This window comes from Lutra lutra, chromosome 2, assembly GCF_902655055.1.
Source record: "Lutra lutra chromosome 2, mLutLut1.2, whole genome shotgun sequence".
In the NCBI taxonomy this organism is placed as follows: Eukaryota; Metazoa; Chordata; class Mammalia; order Carnivora; family Mustelidae; genus Lutra; species Lutra lutra.
The window spans coordinates 66,613,426-66,634,759 of NC_062279.1; the positions used below are offsets into that span (position 1 = coordinate 66,613,426).

Consider the following 21,334-nt stretch of genomic DNA (forward strand, 5'->3'; position numbering starts at 1 on the left):
TTCAGATATCATACACACAAATACAATTTTATTTAAATTTTGGATTTATTAAAATACAATTGATAAAACTGTATATAAAGTGTATACTGTAAAAATTTCATACAGGTATACTTTATGAAATAATTACAACAATCAGGTTAATTAACGTATCAGCTAACATAGTTTTACCATTTTTTTTAGTGTGTATGGTAAGAGTGCTTAACTTCTACTCTTTCAGCAAATTTCATATATATATAACACAGTATTATTAATTATAGTATTAACTAACTATAGGTTTCACTTGCATACTGCACTTTAGATCCCCAGAGCTTATTCATCTTGTAACTAAAGTTCTGTACTCTTTTGACCAGCAGATGCCATCTCTGCCACCCCCTAAACTTGGTAACTACCATTCTACTCTCTGTTCCTATGAATGAGTTTGTCATCTTTTTTTTTTGACTCTATACATAAGTTAGATTATATAGTATTTGTCTTTCTCTGCCTAATTTAACCTAACATAATGTTCTCTAGGTTCATCCATGTTGTTGCAAATAGGAGTTCCTTCTTACTCATGGGGTAAATAATACTCCACTGTATATACACCACATCTTTATCTATTCATGTACTGTTGGATACCTAGGTAGTTTCCCCATCTTCCCTATGTGAATAATACTGCAGTGAACATACGGAATGAAAATATCTCTTTGAGATGCTGATTTTGTTTCCTTTGCATATATAGTTAGATTTTGTTTCCTTTGCTTATATACTTTGCATATATATCCTTTGCATATATTACTGGAACATGTAGGAGTTCTATTTTGAATTTTTGGAGGAACCTCCATACTCTTTATCATAATGGCTTTACCAATTTACATTCCCACCAACAGTGTAGGAGTGTTCTCTTTTCTCCACATCCTGACCAACACTTGTTATATGCTGGGTTTTTTTTTTGTTTTGTTGTTTTTTTATAAAAACCATCCTAATGAGTATACACTGTAGTTTCGATTTGCATTTCCCTGATGATTAGTGATGCTGAATACCTTTCGGTGTACCTGTCTTTGGAAAAATTCCTATTCAGATCCTTTGCTCAGGTTGTTGGTTTTGTTTGGTTGGTTTTTTGCTATTGAGGTGCATAAGTTTCTTATAATAATATGGATATTAATCCCTTATTGGATATATGGTTTGAAAAGATTTTCTTCCATTCCATAGCTTGCCTATTGTTGACTGTTTGCTGTGCAAAAGCTTTTTAGTTTGATATACTCTCAATTGTTTATCTTTGTTTTTGAGGTCATGTCAAAAAATTATTGCCAATACAAATGTCAAAGAGTTTTTTTCCCGGGACGCCTGGGTGGCTCAGTTGGTTAAGCAGCTGCCTTCAGCTCAGGTCATGATCCCAGCGTCCTGGGATCGAGTCCCACCATCAGGCTCCTTGATCCACGGGGAGCCTGCTTCTCCCTCTGCCTCTTCCTGCCATTCTGTCTGCCTGTGCTCGCTCTCTCTCCTCTCTCTCTCTGACAAATAAATAAAATCTTAAAAAAAAAAAAAAGAGTTTTTTTCCCTATGTTATCTTCTAGGAGTTTCACAGTTTTAGTTCGTATATTTACATCTTCAATCCCTTTCAAGTTAATTCTTGTGAGTTGTTATAAGACAGAGATTTCATTCTTTTGCATGTGGTTATCCAGTTTCCCAACAACATTTATTGAAGAGATTATCTTTCCCCCACTAAGTATTCTTGGCATCTCCACCAAAGATTAGTTGACTGTATATGCATGGGTTTATATCTGGGCTAGTTCTACACCACTGTGGTGGAAAAAGAAAGAAAGTATGGTTTCAATCTTCTTAAATTTGCCAAGACTTGTTTTGTTACCTAGCATATGGTCTACTTAGAGAAGGTTCTGTGTGCACTTACGAAGAACGTGTATTCTGCCATTGTTGGATGAAATACTCTGTATTTATCTGCTAGGTCCATTTGGTCTAAAGTATAATTCTAGGCCACTTTCCTTAATGCTTTTCTATCTGGATAATCTATCCATTGTTAAAAGTGAAGTACTGAAATACCCTACTATTAATGTATTGTTGATTTCTCCCTTCAGATGGGTATTTCTTTAATATATTTAGGAGCTCTTTTGTTCTACATATAAAGACATATCTATCATATATATAGATAGATAAATCTACCTATCTACATATATAGATACAGATATATAGAAAGACAGAGCTCTTTTGTTTCTCTTGATGGCATCCCATAATTCCTAAAAGTTTTCTTCACTCTTTTTCATTCCTTTTGCTTTATTCTCCTCTGACTGAAATATTTCAAATGACCTATATTCAATGTCACAAGATTCTTTCTTTTGCTTAAGTCTGCTGTTGATGCTCTTTATCGCATCTTTCATTTCATTCCTTATATTCCTCAGCTCTAGAATTTGTTTGCTTATTTTTTTATGACTTCTATCTCTGTGCTAACCTTCTCATTTTGTTTGCCCAGTTTTCCTGATTTCAGTGAATTGTTTTCTTACTGCTCACAGTGTTTCTCTTAAAACAACTATTTTAGATTCTTTATCTGGCAAACTGCAGATCTCCATTTCTTTGGGACTGGTTACTGGAAAGTTACTATGTTCTTTTGGTGGTGTCATCTTCCCTTGATTTTTCATGTTCCTCAAAGTCTTGTACTGTTGTCTTCACATCTAAAAAAGAAGTCATGTCCTCTAGTCTTTAGACAGGCTCTGGGAGAGATAACTCTGTCAGCCTGCTAGGTATTCTGAAGCTTTCTCCAACCTTTTCTATGGATATTCCCGCTCCACACTTCTTGATTTCTACTGAAGGACGGGAATATTAAAATTGTATGCCTTCTCTTGATTCTAAAAAGCTAGACCAGACTTCCCTTGCTTTCCTTACAGCTGTGCCGAATGCTCAAATCTGTGTGCTTTCTCCCAATCCCATGGAGATGGGTCAACTTTCTGTGCATGCTCCCCAGCTGTCTGCAAAGGCTTGTAGTCACTACCCTAAGGGCATGCAGAGATAGTCAGCTACATGGTAGGAGGATATGTGGGTAAGGTACATGGAACACTGAGGGTACCTGAGGGCCACCTGGGGGCATCTGCAGGAGAAGCATCTTCAGTAGTTTATAGGCAAGCTTCCTGATGAAGTCCATGAAACTGCAGGATCTGGTCCCTTTGACACCTTTTGAGAACCTTGGCTGGTGTGCTCTCAACCACTTCTTACCCCCCGCCAGTTGTGTATCAGTACACCCCAGTATCCTGGATGGAGCAAAAAATAAGTGGGACTCCTTGGCAGCATACCACACAGTTGGGGAAGGTGGGTGCTCACTCACATACTCTCATTTTCCCTCATGGGGAAAAACTGGGTTAAGGTCTTTCTTGCCACTGATCTGTGCTACTTTGGTGGAAGGGTGGTGCAAGTAAAGTGAGACTCTCCCTCTCACCATCTTCAATGTATCTACTCATGGATTTTTTTTTTTCCCCAACAGTGTGTTAGAATTTTTCCACTGGATTCCTAGACTTCCACAAAGGCACTCATCCATGGATGATTGTCAAAATCAGTGTTCTCTGGGAGTAAGAAGGTGGAAAAGTATTCTGCCATTTTTCTGATGTTGCCCTCTACAAACACCCAGTTTTATATCCTGTACTTCTATATCCTGATTTTCCTTTTCACTAATTTCTAAATTAATAATGAATTTTGAGATTGTAATTTTTTTCTGATGAAAACTGATAAATGGAAGCATTTTTCTTATTAAACACTACTGCATATTTTCATTCAAAGTATAAAATATAAAATGTATTTTTCAAATAGGTATGATTTCATTCGTACAACTACAATCTAAATATATATGTAGTAATATAATTTCATCACTGGTAGTATAGTAAAGAGCTTAATAACATGGATTTCTTGCTTTGTAATCTCAATTCCACATTTATCAGTTCTATGAACTTGTCAAGTTACATAACCTTTCTGTGCCTCAGTTTTCTAGTCTATAGAATGGAGGAATTCTATAGATTAGAATTCTATAGTATTCTTTTTTTTTAAGATTTTATTTATTTATTTGACAGAGAGAGAGATCACAGGTAGACAGAGAGGCAGGCAGAGAGAGAGAGAGAGGGAAGCAGGCTCCCTGCTGAGCAGAGAGCCCGATGCAGGACTCGATCCCAGAACCCTGAGATCATGACCTGAGCTGAAGGCAGCAGCTTAACCCACTGAGCCACCCAGGTGCCCCAGAATTCTATAGTATTCTATGGAATGGGTAAATCATTGCACTTTACCTCATGTGACTGTTGTAAGGATTAAATAAATTAATCCATAAATGGCTTATAACAATGTCTGATGCATATTAAGTGTTCAATGCATAGTAGTTATTATCACTCTAAAAATCTAAACTTTAATGAAAAATATTAATAAAGCAAAATATGAATAAATTTTGCTTATGGAAAATATATAAGGGATAATGATATATATTTTAGCATCTTCTCTACTTCAGGAAAGAAAAAAAAAAGAGGAAAATAATGGAACTTAAGATGTTTATCAGAGAATTTTTCTCCCTCAACATTTCTTTGGTTGGACAGCAGTATGTGAGTTGTTGAGAGGAACAATCCTAGGTAAGCATCAGACTAACAAAATAAAATGGAAGAAAGATTTCACTGAGAAAGAAAAAAAAAATCACAAATTTACTATACAGTAAGGAGGACCTAAGGGAAATGACATACAACACTTTCACAGAAAAATGTTGAACCCAGAAGAAAATAAGCCACCTGAAAGAGGTACATTTGATGAGCCCATTAAAAAAAAGCAGATGTTGCTATACAAGCAACAGTCTGCACTTCTGCTCTCAATGTTTCAACTATGCTGTATAGAAAAATAATTAGGTTTTTACTGAAAAAAAAACTATTGTGATTGATACAAATACAGCCTATAGGTAAAACTCTGGTATTTTAAAAAAATTGAATATATTATATTCCTTAAATAGTAGAGAAAAAGAATAATTCAAAGACACTGATGAGGGAAATCTTACACATAATTGTTTAATTTTTCAGTATCACTTCTGAAAATGACAACATATACTGCCAAATATATATATATATATATATATATATATATATATATATATAACTCTATAGACCTATAGATATATGTATATCTCCGAAGACATATATCTATATATCTATAGATCTAGATCTATATATATATATCTCCAAAGAAATTAAAACATTAGAATCTTGGGGTGCCTGGGTGGCCAGTGGGTTAACCCTCTGCCTTCGGCTCAGGTCATGATCTCAGGGTCCTGGGATCAAGCCCTGCATCAGGCTCTCTGCTCAGCAGAGAGCCTGCTTCCCCCCACTCTCTCTTTGCCTGCCTCCTCTCTGCCTACTTGTGATTTCTCTCTGTCAAATAAATAAATAAATAAAATATTTAAAAACAACAAAAAAAATTAGAACCTTAAATTTCAAAAGAAGCATGTCTGCAAAATTCTTCCTACTTATCTTTAATAAATTTTTTATATTTTCTTCACAACATGCTTTTAATTGCTATTCATATATTTTGTGCATTAATCATGTATACTTAACCAGAAATTATCTTTATTAAACTACCTATATATGATTGGAATACTACTATGCTTATCCTTCAGGTACCATTTTGTGTCACTTACTTCATGAGTCTCACTACTATATATAATTTCACACACCAAAGAATTCATACTCAGATATGAAGCAGAGAAATTAAAGACTAAATTACTCCCTCCTGTGATGTGGCAGAAACTACTAACTAGTGATGGCATGTTCTAGGTGACACTAAACTGAGTAGAGCTGGCCCTCAAGGAAAGACTAAGTTCTCCTACTGTCCTAACGCGTTTTGGTTCTCCCTGATACTTTCTGAAGACTCAACCACTTTTTGTTCATTCTTTCAGCAAACAAGCCCACAGGACCCTCTGTGGGCCAGAAATTGTGAGTAGACTTGTGGATGCAAATTAAAACTGGAGACATTCTCAAGTGACTCAACAATTTGTGGAGAAAATAGGAAAGAATGGAAACCATTAACATGACAGAACTATGTATGTACAGCTAAAAGAACACATAAGAGGAATATCTAAGGCAGACTGGGTGTGGTTGGTGGTGGGGGAGTGTTGGGAGAGTAAATGGAAGTATAATTAAAGACTCCCCCAGGGAAACCTAGAAAATACGCACAAATTAGTTAGGTAGAAGGTAGGAGATGAGCAGCAGAGAGCAGAGAAGGGGAAGGAGAAGTAGGGTATCTGTATCTGCTGGGGTAGCCATGTGGAGTATTTGCAGGCAAAGGAAGTAGTTTATAAAATGTGAGAGAATATGCAACTTTTAGAGAAGTTTAAGTTGCTCAGTGTGAACTAGATTATATTCTGCAAGAGTTAAAGTCGGGAAAACAGGCAGACAGATTGTGAAGGACCTTATATGTTACACAAGATTGGGAAGACCTTATGTATCTTATAAAGTCAGAAAGGCTGTAAGTAATGACTAAGAGTATTTTAAAAGCAGCATTTGTGAGAGCCTCTAATTTAGGGAGTATGCAATTTATAAAAATCTAGATATAATGTGAAGAAAAATAGTTGTTTTATATGATTTCTTACGGTACCAAACACAATGTTCTCAGGATGATTCGGAAACATACAACTGATATGCTCCTAGATGCAAATGAAATTTCTTCAAGGAATCTGGATCACAGCTTACACCATTTTACTTTAGGAGGGATCTGAATCAGAATTCATTGTACCTCTCTGGTATAGTTACTCAGCTTAATTTTAAAAAGTATATCCTAAAAAGATGATTTCAAATAGTGTATTAGAAAAGACAAGTCAGTATGAGGACACAGCAAGTAGGCAACCATCTGCCAGTCAGGGAAAGGGGCCTCAGAAGAAACCCAAACCTGCGAGACTTCTTATCTTGGGACTTCTAAGTTCCAGACCCATGTAAAAATTTCTATTGTTTAAGCCACCCAATCTGTTGTATTTTGTTATAGCAACCATAGCAAAACAATACACATTTAAAATATTAAAAAAAAAAAAAAGAAAGAAAGAAAGAAACAGGTTAAGTATTAAGGGTTATGTTTTCCCCAAAAATATGTTGGAGTTCTAACCCCAATACTTTAGAACGTGACCTTTGAGGGTCTTTAGAGAGGTAATGAGATAAAAATGAAGTCATTAGGTGGGCCCTAACTCAATGACTGGTGTCCTTATAAAAAGGGGAAGATCTGGACACAGAAATGGACATGCACATAGGGGGACTTCCATATGAAGATAGGAGCTATGCTGCTGTAAGACAAGAGAGAGACCTGGAACAGATCCTGCCCTACCACCTTCAGAGGAAGCAAGACTTTGTGGACACCTTGATCTCAGAATGCTAGCTTCCAGAACTGTGAGACAAGAAACTTCTGCTGTTCAAAGCAGCCAGTTTGCGGTATGTTGTCACAACAGCCCTGGGAAACTAATATAACAAGGTTATAGGCAACTAAAAGTAGTAACTTACCCTATAATATATTGATCCTGCACTGTAGGGTAAAAATTCTATAGAGAACATTATTAAGTCAACTAACAAAACTGACAATGGAAAGTAGATTAAAGTACTACATTAATTTAAATTTATGAAATGGCGTTACTGTGGTCACATAAAATATCCCTTATTGTTGGAGACACATGTTAAAGTATTGGTGGTAAAGGACCATGAAGTATGTAACTTACTCTCAAATGAATCAATAAAAGTAGTGTATAATAGTGTGTACACTATATAGTGTATATAGTACACACACTACTTTTACAAGTTTATATAATATATAATGTGTATATATAACTATATTCATATACAGTTGACCCTTGAATAACATGGGTTTGAACTGCATGGGTCAAGTTTTACACAGTTTTTTTAAATAAATATATGAACTTATAGGATTGATACAGTATAGTATTATAAATGTATTTTCCTTATAATTGTCTTAATAACATTTTATCTGTAGCTTACTTTATTGTAAGGATATACTATATAACATGTACAATATAAAAAAATATTTGGTGATTATTGAGACTGGTAAGGCTTCTGTTCAATAGTAGGCTACTTGAGTATCTGGGGAGTCAAAGTTTCTGGGGAGTCAAAGTCACATGCAGATTTTTGACTACATGGCGGGGGGGTCAGCATCCTTAACACCCTATTGTTTAAGGGTCGGCTGTATATATATATATATATATGTGTGTGTGTGTGTATATATACATATGTATATATATATACACATATATGGCTGTGTGTGTGTATTATACTCACAGGGAGTGAGAAGAGAAGAGAATAGAAGGGAGGAAGATCAGAGGCAAGGAGGGTAAAGTGGTGCTACTAACAGTTAAACTGGGCAAAGAGCATATAAACATTCTATTTGCTATTTTTATTCTTAAAACTTTTTGTAAGTTTGAAATGATTCTTAGGGCACCTAGGTGGCTCGGGCAGTTAAGCATCTGACTCTTGATTTCAGCTCAGGTCATGATTTCAGGGTCGTGAGATCTAGCCTTTCATCAGGCTACAGGCACTGAGTGTGGAGTCTACTTGAGATTCTCTCTCTCTTTCCCTCTGCCCTACCCCAACTCTAACTCTCTCTCTAAATACATAAATAAGATCTTTAAAAAATAAAAAAATGATTTTCAAATAAAATGTACAAAAATTTTTAATGTTCAAGTAGGACATAAATATGTAAACAAAAATAAAATGAGGGAAAAAAAAGAAAGATGTAGGAAGAGAGAAGGGGAAAATAAAATAAAATCCAGGAACTGATTTAAGCTAAAGAAATTCAAAAATGCCTCAGAAACATATTAGATGTACATTTCTATGTAAAATACAAGCACTATGACATTCAACTTAATATATTATTTAATATTATAACAATTATGCAAACAAAATTTGCCTTTGCTTAAAAACATTTTAGTATATGTGCTGCCAAAGCGAGGATGCTTGAAAATAAGAAATCACAATATTCATTTATAAAAAGTATCCTAACACTTATTTGAAACATCTGTTAATATAGAGAAAACCAGCCCATCTTTTCATCATTACACAATATGCCCACAACCATTCATTATTGCCAAGCATTGTACATACTCTGATATCCAACCTAAAGTTTATATTTGAAAGACAGTTCTAAAATATAGTGAAAAGAATCAACCAGACCATAAAAAATGATCATGCTGGAAAGCATTAAACGATCTTCTTCTTTTCTTTCTTTTTTTGATAAAAGGTCACTTTCTGGCTACCATGACCAAGGCAATTTGCTGGTTTATACATTTTAGCTGGAAAAAAAAATTATTGGATAGACACTACTTACTGGCAAATCAAACAGACATAAATACCACAGTAAGCAGTCATTTATTGGGTATTACTGTGCAGAGACTTACATGAGAGCATCCATAAGCAGGAGAAAACCCATAGCAAACACGATGCTTCTCAGGTGCACTGCAACTGTGGTGATATGGCTCAGGGCCAGAAACAAAGGCAGTGAGGGACTGAGGACAACTTCTTCCCGGCCCTGCAGAGCACCGCCAGAAGCAATGGTGGTCATGAGAGGAATTGGGTGAGGAAGTATTAGTCTGTGAATTCAACTTCCAGTCTCACATTGTGAGCCCATTAGTCTCAGTTTTCTTCTCCAGCCATTATCATTAGCCCCTGGCAGAAATGAGAATTTCCAGCTGTACCTGGCAGCACGTTACTGTGATAATTTACACAAAGATTAAATTCTGTATAAAATTTACCTCCCCTTCCTCCTCCTTCTTCCTTCTAACCTCTAAAAGAATTTAAATTGCTCTGGACAAGCACTAAGTTACTAAAGATGAGGTTTTGTTCATTATTTTCCCCTGAAGTCAGCACATGAAGGTACTTCAAGAATTTAAAGAAATAAACTAAACTGTTCACATATTTATTCATCAAATATCTGTTTAGTACTTATTCTGTACTACCCTACTGGTTCAGTGTTGGTTGCCAGAAAAGGAGATATAAACTCCCTTCCTAACCTCAAGACAGTGGGGGAAAAGATGAACTTCAAAATAAGTGGTATGGGCTAATCATATGAATAAGATAAACTTAGATCTGTTTTTCATACCAGAAACCAAGCATCAGACACCTAAATGTGAAAAAGTAAAGCAAGGACTGGTATAAAAAATTAGTAAACTTCTGCATAACCCGAGAGTGGGAAAAACTGTATTGGAGATTAGAGGTATCAGTCTAACATGGCCAGTGCTCAATTTGTTTCATGTCCCAATTGTTGATGAATATTTTGGCTATTAACTTGTACTAAACAAATATGCAAGTGATAACATATAAAGCAAAATTTTGTCATGAGAAATTTAACTCCACATATTTCTTCTTTTTGGCTAGCAGTTTCTCTCTCAGCCAAAACTTCATAGGAATCCAAATATAAGCAAAACAAATCACCATATGGATAAATGTGCATTATTAACTAACTGTACCTCCAGGGAATTCTGATGCAGGTAGTTTTCCATGCACCAAATTTTAAAATGCACCACTATCGGGGCACCTGAGTGGCTCAGTTGGTTAAGCCACTGCCTTCGGCTCAGGTCGTGATCCCGGAGTCCTGAGGTGGAGTCCCACATCGGTCTCCCAGCTCCTCAGGGAGTCTGCTTCTCCCTCTGACCTTCTCCCCTCTCATGCTCTCTCTCACTCTATCTCTCTCAAATAAATAAATAAATAAATAAATAAATAAATCTTTTAAAAATAATAAATAAGTAAGTAAATAAAATGTACTACTATCATTGGTACAGCTTATCCCTATAACCAGGATTTTAAATATAAGAACAGAAGGTCCCCTAGGCAGGGACCTATGCGTCATGCATGTATTAAGAATGATAGAATTATAGGGGCCCCTATAATTCTTATTGATATCATTCTTAATGATAAGAATTATAGGTGCCCCTGGGTGGCTCAGTGGGTTAAAAGCCTCTGCCTTCGGCTCCAGTCATGATCTCAGGGTCCTGGGATCGAGCCCCACATGGGGCTCTCTGCTCAGTGGGGAGCCTGCTTCCTCCTCTCTCTTTGCCTGCCTCTCTGCCTGCTTGTGATCTCTCTCTCTTTGTCAAATAAATAAACAAAATCTTTTAAAAAAGAATGAATTATAAAAGGCTATAGAGTAATACGTAGAGGTTTTTATGAAAGATGTCAAGGAAGATAAGAGTTATGAGCAAAGGTGTTTGCAAGTTTTTATTTTGCTTTTTGAGGGGGTGGTGGAAGAGTAAGGTTATGAGTTTCAAGGTATGGTTTGGTTAGAAAAAGAGTAGGCTCACATTGCAATGAATAGGAATAGCATGTGGCAGGCACTGTGGTAAGAAAAGAATGACATAATCTATTAGCTAGAAGCTATTCAAGAAGTGAGAAGCTGCCACAACTACTGTAGGTTCTTAGGTCAGGAATAAAAAGAAATCTGCATTCTCCTTCACACTTCCAGCTGTATTACTGAGGTTGAAGTCTGCAGGGATGAGTAATCACTATTAGACACAATCCTTTTCAGATTTATGTAGATGGGATATATATGGGAGGAGTTTTTAAAATTATTCTTATAAAATTTAAAATGCTTATGTTATATTAATATTTTAATAAAATATTAAATAATAATGTCAGCAGAAAGTTACTGAAAGTTATATATTCCAGAATAAACACAGATTTGGATGCTTTCCCAACATGAATGTAGTATACCTTAGATATGATATTAGTTCACTTTATTTTCCTTGTACATAGCACAATAATATGTCACTAAACAAAATGTAGTTTATGATTCATTTGTCCAGAATTCAGATTTCAGGTCTTCAGAGAATCTAGAACATAGCAACTCAAAGCAACTGAAGGCCATGAGGAAAACAAGCACAAAGCTTGTGAACTTTAAAGGTGGGAGTCACTGGGTCATTCCTCAGACTTTTACCTTGCCATATTTGCATAAAATAATAGCCCAAAGAAAGATGGAAACCCTGACAGAGAAAAGTGATAGGAAGTGACAACTGACAGAAGAAAGAACTCTGAAATGCTTTCAGAAAAGCAACAAGAAAGCAGAGAAATGTGGGTCATTTGGCTGAAGAACAAAAAGCTCTATATTTCTCTAACTTTACAGGACATCACAAAAATATCTGAATATTTAACTAAGAGTATTCCAGAAAAGTGTATTTAAGTTCAGAATTTTCTACTTCAAGATCATAAAAATCATAAAGATCATAAAAAGATTTTTTTTCAAGAGGAACAGTGAAAAACATTAGTATTTGAAAGTATAAACTTCAATTCTCTTCAAACTTTTTCTAAACAGGAATTATTCTATTCCTACATGTTGTTGCGTATTTGAAGCACTTTTTTCATTTTGGAATGTTTCTATTAAGGGAAGATTAATAAACACAATTAATATGCAGGTTTTTTTAACCTTTCTTAACTTCCTTAGAAGACATGGATTGGATAAAGCATAACACTGTGCAGTAGGTTTATAACATATACAGATGTAATATAAATGGCAATAGCACAAAGTAGAGGGGAAGGAACAGAGCAGAATTTGAACAAAGTCATTATATCCTACTGAAATTAAGCTAGTATTACTATGAAGTAGACTGAGACAAGTTAAGATGCATATTGTCCCTAGAGCAATGACTATAAAAACAACTACAAGAAATGGTAAAAAAAAAAAAATAATAATAATGAAATTAAAATGGTAAACTAAAAATGATCTATTCAATATAAAAGAAAATTATAAAGGTAGGAACGGAGAAACAAAAAGACCCAAAACTAAAATGTAATTAGTAAAATGGCAGACCTGAATCCAACCACATCAATAATGGCTTTAAATGGCAAAGGTTATTAGACTGGATAAATAACATGATTCATGTATTTGCTAACTACAAAAGATACACTTTAGAATCTAATACAAATAGGCTGAAAGTGAAAGAATGGAAAACTATATACCATGCAAATAGTAACTGTAAGAGAGCTGGACTATGCTATACTAACATCAGGCAAACAGATTAAACAATTACTAGAAAGAAAGAGGGACAATTTATAATGAAAAAACAGTTCATCAGGGAAAAAATAACAATTATAAATACATATGCACAGTGGTAGGCTGAAAAATGCCATCTGCCTCCTAAAAATGATACCAAAGCCTAATCTCTATAACCCGTAATTAGTATTTTTATATGGGGAAAAGGTCTGTTAAATTAAGGATCCTGAAATAGAAACATTATCCAGGATAATCAGGAAGGACCCTAAATATAATCACATGTATTCTTTTTTTTTTTTTTAAGATTTTATTTATTTACTTGACAGACAGAGATCACAAGTAGGCAGAGCAGCAGGCTCCCCACTGAGCAGAGAGTCCGATGCGGGGCTTGATCCCAGAACCCTGAGAACAGGACCCTAAGATCAGGACCCTGAGATCAGGACCTGAGCCGAAGGTAGAGGCTTTAACCCACTGAGCCACCCAGGCGCCCCAATCTCATGTATTCTTGTAAGAAGAAGGTAGGGAGAGATTTCACTACAGACAGAAGAGGAGAAGGTGATTTAAGGACAGAGGAGGAGATCTCCTGGAGGAAATGTAATACTCATTTTGGACTTCTGGCTTCTAGAACTGTGAGAGAAAAAAAATTCTGTTGTTTTAAGCCACCAAGTTTTTGGTGATTTGTTACAGCAGTCATAGGAAACTAACACACACACCTAACATCAGCAATCAAAAACACATAAAGCAAAAACTGACAGCAACAATGACAGTATCTGGGGACTTCAACATACCACTAATAAAAATAGACAGAAAGATAGGAAATAAGCAAAGATATAGAAGATATAGAAGATTTGAACACAATAAACCAACTTGATGAACTGATACCTGCAGAATATTTATCAGCAGCAAAATACCCATTTTTCTCAAGAACAAATGGAAAATTCTCCAATACAGACCAAGTGTTAGGTCATAAGGCTAGTCTCAGTACATCTAAAACAGGAGAAATCATACAAAGTTTATTTTCCAATAATAATTAAAAATCAAATAAAAACCTAGTTTCCCAAATTAAGAACCTAGTAAAAGAGCAAACTAAACCCAAAGCAAGCAGAAGAAATAATAGGTATTAAAATCATCCCCCAATGAAAGAAAAAAACAGAAACACAATAGAGAAAAATCAATGAAATGAAAAGCTGGTTTTTTTAAAAGATCAACAAAAAGATTAAAAAAACCCAAAATCTTAGCTAGCCAGACTGACCAAGAAAAAAGATGATATAAATAACCAAGAATCAGGGATGAATGAGGTAACATCCCTACCAACCTTAGAAATATTAAAATAAGGCATATTATGAACAACTTTATACCAATATATTAAATAGACAAGCTCCTAGAAACATACAAAATTACTGAAACTGATTCAAGAAAAAAATAGAAAATGTGAATAAACCTGTAACAAGTAAAAAAAAAAAATTGTATTGGTAATTTAAAATCCTCATGTAACAAAAAGCCCATGTCAAGATGGTTTCAGTGGTGAACCTCACCAAATACTCTCACAATGTCTTTCAGAAAATAGTGGAAGAGGAATACTTAACCATATCGCATTCTGTAAGACCAATATTATCTTGGTATTAAAGTCAAAGATATCACAAGAAAACTATATACCAATATTCCTCATGAACACAGATGCAAAAATCCTCAAAAGTAGTAATTTCTCAACAAAGTAGTACCAACAACAACAAAAATACCTTATATATATTAAAAGGATTTATACCATCCAAGTGTAATGTATTTAAGGAATGCAAGGTTGGTTTAACATCCCAAAACCAACTAATGTGCTATGTCATTTTTCACTTTTTACTTCTTGTTTGGAAAACCTTTCCTTATTCCAAGATCACAAAAAAATCTTCCTGTATTATCGTCTAAAAGTTTATAGTTTTTCTTCCCATTTAAAGCTTTAATATACTTTAATTTCTGTTTGTGGTATAAGGTAAGGTTCTGATCTCATTTTTTTCCATATTGGTATTATTATGGGTTGAATTGTATTCCCCCAAATTCATATGTTGAAATCAACTACTCTGTAACTCAAGATATGGCATTATGTGGATATAGGCTCACTATTTATATAATTACTTATTTTAAGATGAGGTCATACTGTAGTAGGGTAGGTCCCTAACCCAATATGACTGGTGTTGTGATAAAAATGGAAAATTTGGGGACACCTGGGTGGCTCAGTGGGTTAAGCCTCTGCCTTCAGCTCAGGTCATGGTCTCAGGGTCCTGGGATCGGGATCGAGCCCCACATCGGGCTCTCTGCTCAGCAGGGAGCCTGCTTCCCCCCTCCCTCTGCCTGCCTCTCTGCCTACTTGTGATCTCTCTCTCTACAAATAAATAAATAAAATCTTGAAAAAAAATGGAAAATTTGGGCATGGAGACAGACATGCATAGAGGGAGAATGCTATAAAGAGACAGAGAATATGGCTGTGTGCAAGTCAACAAGAGGCCTGGAACAGATTCTTCCTTTGCTGCCCTCATAAGGAACCAACCCTGCTAAACTCTGATTTCAGATTCCAGAACTGCAAGTCAATAAATTTCTGTTGTTGAAGCCATCCAGTCTGTGGTACTTTATTATAGCAGCCTTAAGAAACTAATACAGTAACTCTCTCAACACCATAACCCAAAGTTCCTTCTCCACAGATCTTCAACATATTCTGGATTCTGTGTTCAGTTCAGTTAGTCTATTTCTCCTAATCTCCCCTAATTACTACAGCTTTATAATAATTCTTGATATATAATAAAGCAAGTCCCCAAAACCTGTTCTTATTCTCAGAGAAGGTCTTGGCTATAATTGGCCTGTTGCCCTTTGTAATCTGTTTGTCATATTTCTGTTGGGCCTTGAACTGGTTTTTACATTGAATTTATAAATAAGTTTGGGAGAATTAATACCCTAACAACATGGTATCTCTTTTTGCCTACTTGGATGTCCTTTTTAAACTAGAAGTTTCAAAGTAAATTAGGTATCAGGGACAAAAGCAAACTGAACAATAGTAATTTTAGGTTTTGTTGTTTTTTTTTTTCCCCCCCAAACTTCACACATAGCTGGCTCCCATTTCCTGGAGCTTTGGATCTGACCACTGTAGGGGATGGGGAGGGGGTGGGAAGGATAGGTCCGCAGTTGAGAATGATTAATAACTACAACCATAATGGCTATTTACATTGGCCACATCACTATTAATGTGGAAAATGAAAAAGAAACTGGAAAAGGAACAATATAATAAAAGTATGTTAGCTCCTGGTATTTCTACTCCAAGGAATAGAAAAATATTGCCTGGTAAGCTCTCTTAAGAAATACTTTTAGGGGCGCCTGGGTGGCTCAGTGGGTTAAGCCGCTGGCTTCGGCTCAGGTCATGATCTCAGGGTCCTGGGATCGAGCCCCGCATCGGGCTCTCTGCTCAGCAGGGAGCCTGCTTCCTCCTCTGTCTCTGCCTGCCTCTCTGCCTGCTTGTGATCTCTGTCAAATAAATAAATAAATAAAATCTTTAAAAAAAAAAAAAAAGAAAGAAATACTTTTAAATGCCATTTCTCAAAAAATAGAAGGATATGAATAAAGGTTAAAAAAATTTAAAAATGCAATCTCTTTCAAATCTCAAAACTTTCAACTTTATAAAACTTTTGCTATACACTGCAACTTGGAACATAATATGATATAATAACCAAATTGCTATATCATTGTAAACTCAGTCATCTCAAGCCATAGGTCTTGCTATATGTGTATATAGCACTTTTTCATTAAGGACATAGATTTGTAGTTCCAACTATGCTGTCATCACCTGAGATTTGTAAATTTTCCTAATTCAAAGGAAAAAGTTATATAAGATTGACCTAGTTCCTTCAGAGATATAAGAAATATGAAAGTTTAAGTTGAATAAATTTAAATTTTAAATTCAGGAAAAAAATAAGGTTGGTAGAGAAGTAAAATCTGAAAATTTTATTTTTTTTCCTCAGACAATAATATAAAAATGTATATCATCAAAAAAAAATGCATATCATCATTTTTAAGTTGTCTATATATCATCTGGAAAGGAGACAAAATACTCATTTTATTTTTCTTTACCTTCTAAAGGAAGTGACTACTTACGTCTGAAATAGTAGAGAAGACGAAAGCTACAGAAGATACACAAAAGCAAATGTGATTCTAACTGGTAACCTCAGGGCAATCCATCAACAGAAGCCTTCCTTATTAGATTCATGCTACCTCTCAGCCTTAAGAAGCCTTCTACTTCAAAAACTTAAGTCATCAAAAATGAAGGAACCTCCAAAAAAGTAGAGATATTGTTTGTCCTAATCACTGATTCTAACATTGCTGGTACGTAGACAGGTACTCAGTAAATGCTTTAAATGAATGAATTTCTTTTATTACAATTTGAATAAATTATATATCCTTCAGCTAAACCAAATGTTCCATTTCAACTTTTCATAAATATACCTATTGTTACTGTTCAGAGTATGGGTTTGTCTCTTATTTCAACTTAAAACTTGAGGGGTCTAAGAGGCAATATAATATAGGTCCATAACATCAACATTATATCATAAAAGATAATTGATGAGCAGTCTGAACTCATACAGTGTTATATTATTTTAAAGTATGAAAGCCTGGTTCTCATTTTTATTTCTGAAGCAGTATTTGGAATAAAAATGTTTTTTTTCTGGTTCAGGTAATAATAAATAACACAGACCAATCTCTGGGATGTAGTTAAGATTGCTTTCGTTTTACCCTGATTCCAACGGTTCAGAATAAAGAAAATATAATTTATTTACCTGAAAGACTAATCAGATAGGTGGATTTTCTTTCTAAAATACACAGGATATTGTTTCTGTACATAAATCCTACACTTTAGCCAATTTGCCAATTGGAAATCAAGTTGAAAATAAGATCTTCATTACCCATAGAAAGCTCTGAGAATTAAAATGGTTAGGTAAGATAGTACTTATGGTCCTCTAACAAAAAGAGAAAATGTGGCATTACCAGTCGACCATCAAAATCATCCTCCTAAAAATATCTTATCCACTTGAATTAATATTTGGGCAACCAAATACATAAAAAAAAAACTGCTGGGTATCTTAAAATGAGTATGTCAGTTAATTAATTCTGTGATCCCCTGCTACCAGTGGAGTACTGTACAATCTGTTATTATTCACTGTCCTATAGATCATCTGTTCTTGGTGCTGGTTTGTTCCAGGAAGAGAGACAGCTGCAACACTATATCCCTGTTCAACCTGAGGACCATCTGACTTTAATTGTAACACACAGCTTGATGTGGCTCTGGCTATGAGAAGCCAAAGTATCGTCTGTAATAATCTGGAAAAGCAGAAACCTGCCAACAGAGGGCTGAAAACAGGGACTTGTGCTGTCTGGCTGCCTGACGGGTTGCAGGAAATATGATTAATGAGTAAGGTATAATGATATCAGGAACCCGATTAGCACCACAAAAAGGTCACAGATCAAAGTAGTATGCATTTCATGAGCTACAATCACTGCATAAAATCTGTGGACTTGAAGAGGTAAACCAAAAAGAGGAGGAGGATAAAACCCTTATGTGATAACATGCTAACAAATACACAAAATACCATACTAATAATTTAATCACTTATAGAAAGAGGAAGTTATAAAATGAATTAATACAGACTGTACTGTAGGAAAGCTCTGTTCATCATAGGTGTATACTGAATATTTTTGAAAGTGTATGAGTTATTGGATTCTTTCATAAAGACACATGGTAAGTAAAATCAAGTATTTTTTTCTAATTATAAATTTCAAAGATGAGATATAAATATTTGACCGTAAACTATGTTTGCATTTAATTTACAATGGATGTACTGTATGGTGACTAACATAACATAATTAAAAACTCAAGTATAAAAAAATTTGCAATGGAATTTTTATACAGTTAAGAAGATAAGCTCAGGAGTGCCTGGGTGGCTCAGTCCTTAAGCGTCTGCCTTCAGCTCAGGGCATGATCCCAGGAAACTGGGATCGAGCCCCCCATCGGGCTCCCTGCTAGTTGGGAAACCTGCCTCTCCCTCTCTCACTCCCCCTGCTTGTGTTCCCTCTCTCAATGTGTGTCTTTCTCTGTCAAATAAATAAATAAAATCTTAAAAAAAAAAAAAAAGAATATAAGCTTATTCAGAGCCTAAACTACAAAGACATAAAACTCACAGGAAGAGGAATCACTGGCACAAATGTTTAATAAAGTTAATGATTAGCTATAATAAATCTGCAATTAGTATTGTAAAATGCTATTTTGTATATAATTTCATGGGCAGGCAATTGGAATCTGATTGAAAACAATGGGATAAGTTGCTACCTTCTTTTCTATGGTACCCTTGGGAAGCCCATCCGAAACTGACATGGCTTTTCTGAGGTAACGACAGTGAGAGCAGAGATGGGAAGTACTATTAGGAGAGGAGCTTACCTCAGTTTACACAATTAAATTTCCTTACTTGTCAAAATACTATTGGAATGCTTTTAGTATTACTTATTCAGATGTTTGTTTGCCTTCTACTCTTTTAAAGCAAACTAAATACTCTAACAAACCTCTTGACACTCTTAAGAGTACTAAATGGTAATAATTAATAGAGAGCTGATTCTCTTGAGACTTAAAATGTTAAATAATATTTAAGAAAGTGTTCCAGGGGTGCCTGGGTGGCTCAGGGGGTTAAAGCCTCTGCCTTCGGCTCAGGTCACGATCCCAGGGTCCTGGGATCGAGCCCCACATCGGGCTCTCTGCTCAGCAGGGAGCCTGCTTTCCCCCCTCTCTCTGCCTGCCTCTCTGCCTACTTGTGATCTCTGTCAAATAAATAAATAAAATCTTAAAAAAAAAAGAAAGTGTTCCAATAATAAAACAATCAGAACATGATTTAATTTTTTTCTTAAAAATATATTCCTGAAGAATGAGGATGATTATTTATACCTTTCAAATATTACATAAATGTTATTTTATATCTACCTAATAGGAAAACCATTTTTTAAAAATGATGAATCATCTGGGATGCAGAAGAAACCATTAAAAAATGAAAAGACAAACGCGTTAGATAAAAAACTTTTACAAAGAATATATGAAGATCGCTTACAATTAAATAAGAAAAACAACACAATTTAAAAATAGGCAAAAGATATGAATAGTTTACCAAACAACATATATGAGTAGAAAATAAGCCTGTGAAAAGGTAGTCAATGTCATTTGTTATTAGGGAAATACAAATTAAAACTGCAATGAGATACCTACTATAGCAGCTAAAATAAATAATACTGACAATACCAAGTCTTGGCAACTTCTTCTAAGATGACCCAGAAATTAAACTCCTAGGAATCTATCCAAGAGAAATGAAAACAGATGTTCACCCTAAGACATACATAAATATTTATAATAGGCTCAAACTGGGAACCCCAAATGTCCATGAATTGGTAAATAAGTATGCAAAAATATATCTATACACTGGAATATTATGCAGCAATATAATACAATACGCAACAATGTGGGTAAATCTCAAAAATATCATGCTAAATGAAAGAAGCCAGGCACACACTACACATTGCATGATACCATTTACATAAAACCTCTTAAAAAAATAAAACTATAGAGACAATCAGTGGCTGCCTGGGACAAAAAGTCCCAGAGCAGAAACTGACTGCAAACAGGTACAAGGAAATTTCCTGGAGAGATAGGTGTTCTCAAGCTGGATTATGGTGATGGTTACACAACTGTATAAATTTACTAAAACTCAAAGAATTGTACACTTTTAAAGGTGAGTTTTATGGCACATATATTATACCTCAATAAATGCACTTTAAAAGGGTAATCACTGAAAGAAAATAATTATGGAATAACCATACCTTCTATTGATTTTCATGAATCCCTGGGTGGGGTGTGTGGAATCATACAACCACAGACAACGGTCACATCTAAAGTTCGACATCTCCCTCAGTATCTGTGAGAGCTAATCTTTGTATTACACACTCATTTTAACTGTATTCCTCCAAAACACATGGGGTAAAAGTAAAAACAGTAAAACACGTATCTGAAGACTGTGAAAGAATAATGTTAGGTACTAATTTTCAAGTGCCAACTGTAAGCCAAAGAATATTCTAGGTATTTTATATAGTATCTAAAATTCTATATTCATAATCTCCAGACTACATATGACGAAACCAAAGCTCAGAAAGGTTAAACTGCCTAGAGTCCAAAAAGTAGCAAAGTGATTCATCCAGGATTGGGAAAATTGTCCTAACTTCAAGGACTCTGTTCATTCCACCCTGCTTACTTTCAGTGTACATAAAATGTGAAATTTGAGTAATAAATGGATTGCAATTAGGA

The 21,334-nt window shown here is 35.0% G+C and overlaps 1 protein-coding gene across 5 annotated transcripts in view; it reads right to left on the minus strand.

Moving 5' to 3' along the window:
- LRBA (LPS responsive beige-like anchor protein) overlaps positions 1 to 21,334 on the minus strand; it is a 755,230-nt gene that overhangs the window by 122,336 nt on the left and 611,560 nt on the right. The window lies entirely within an intron of this gene.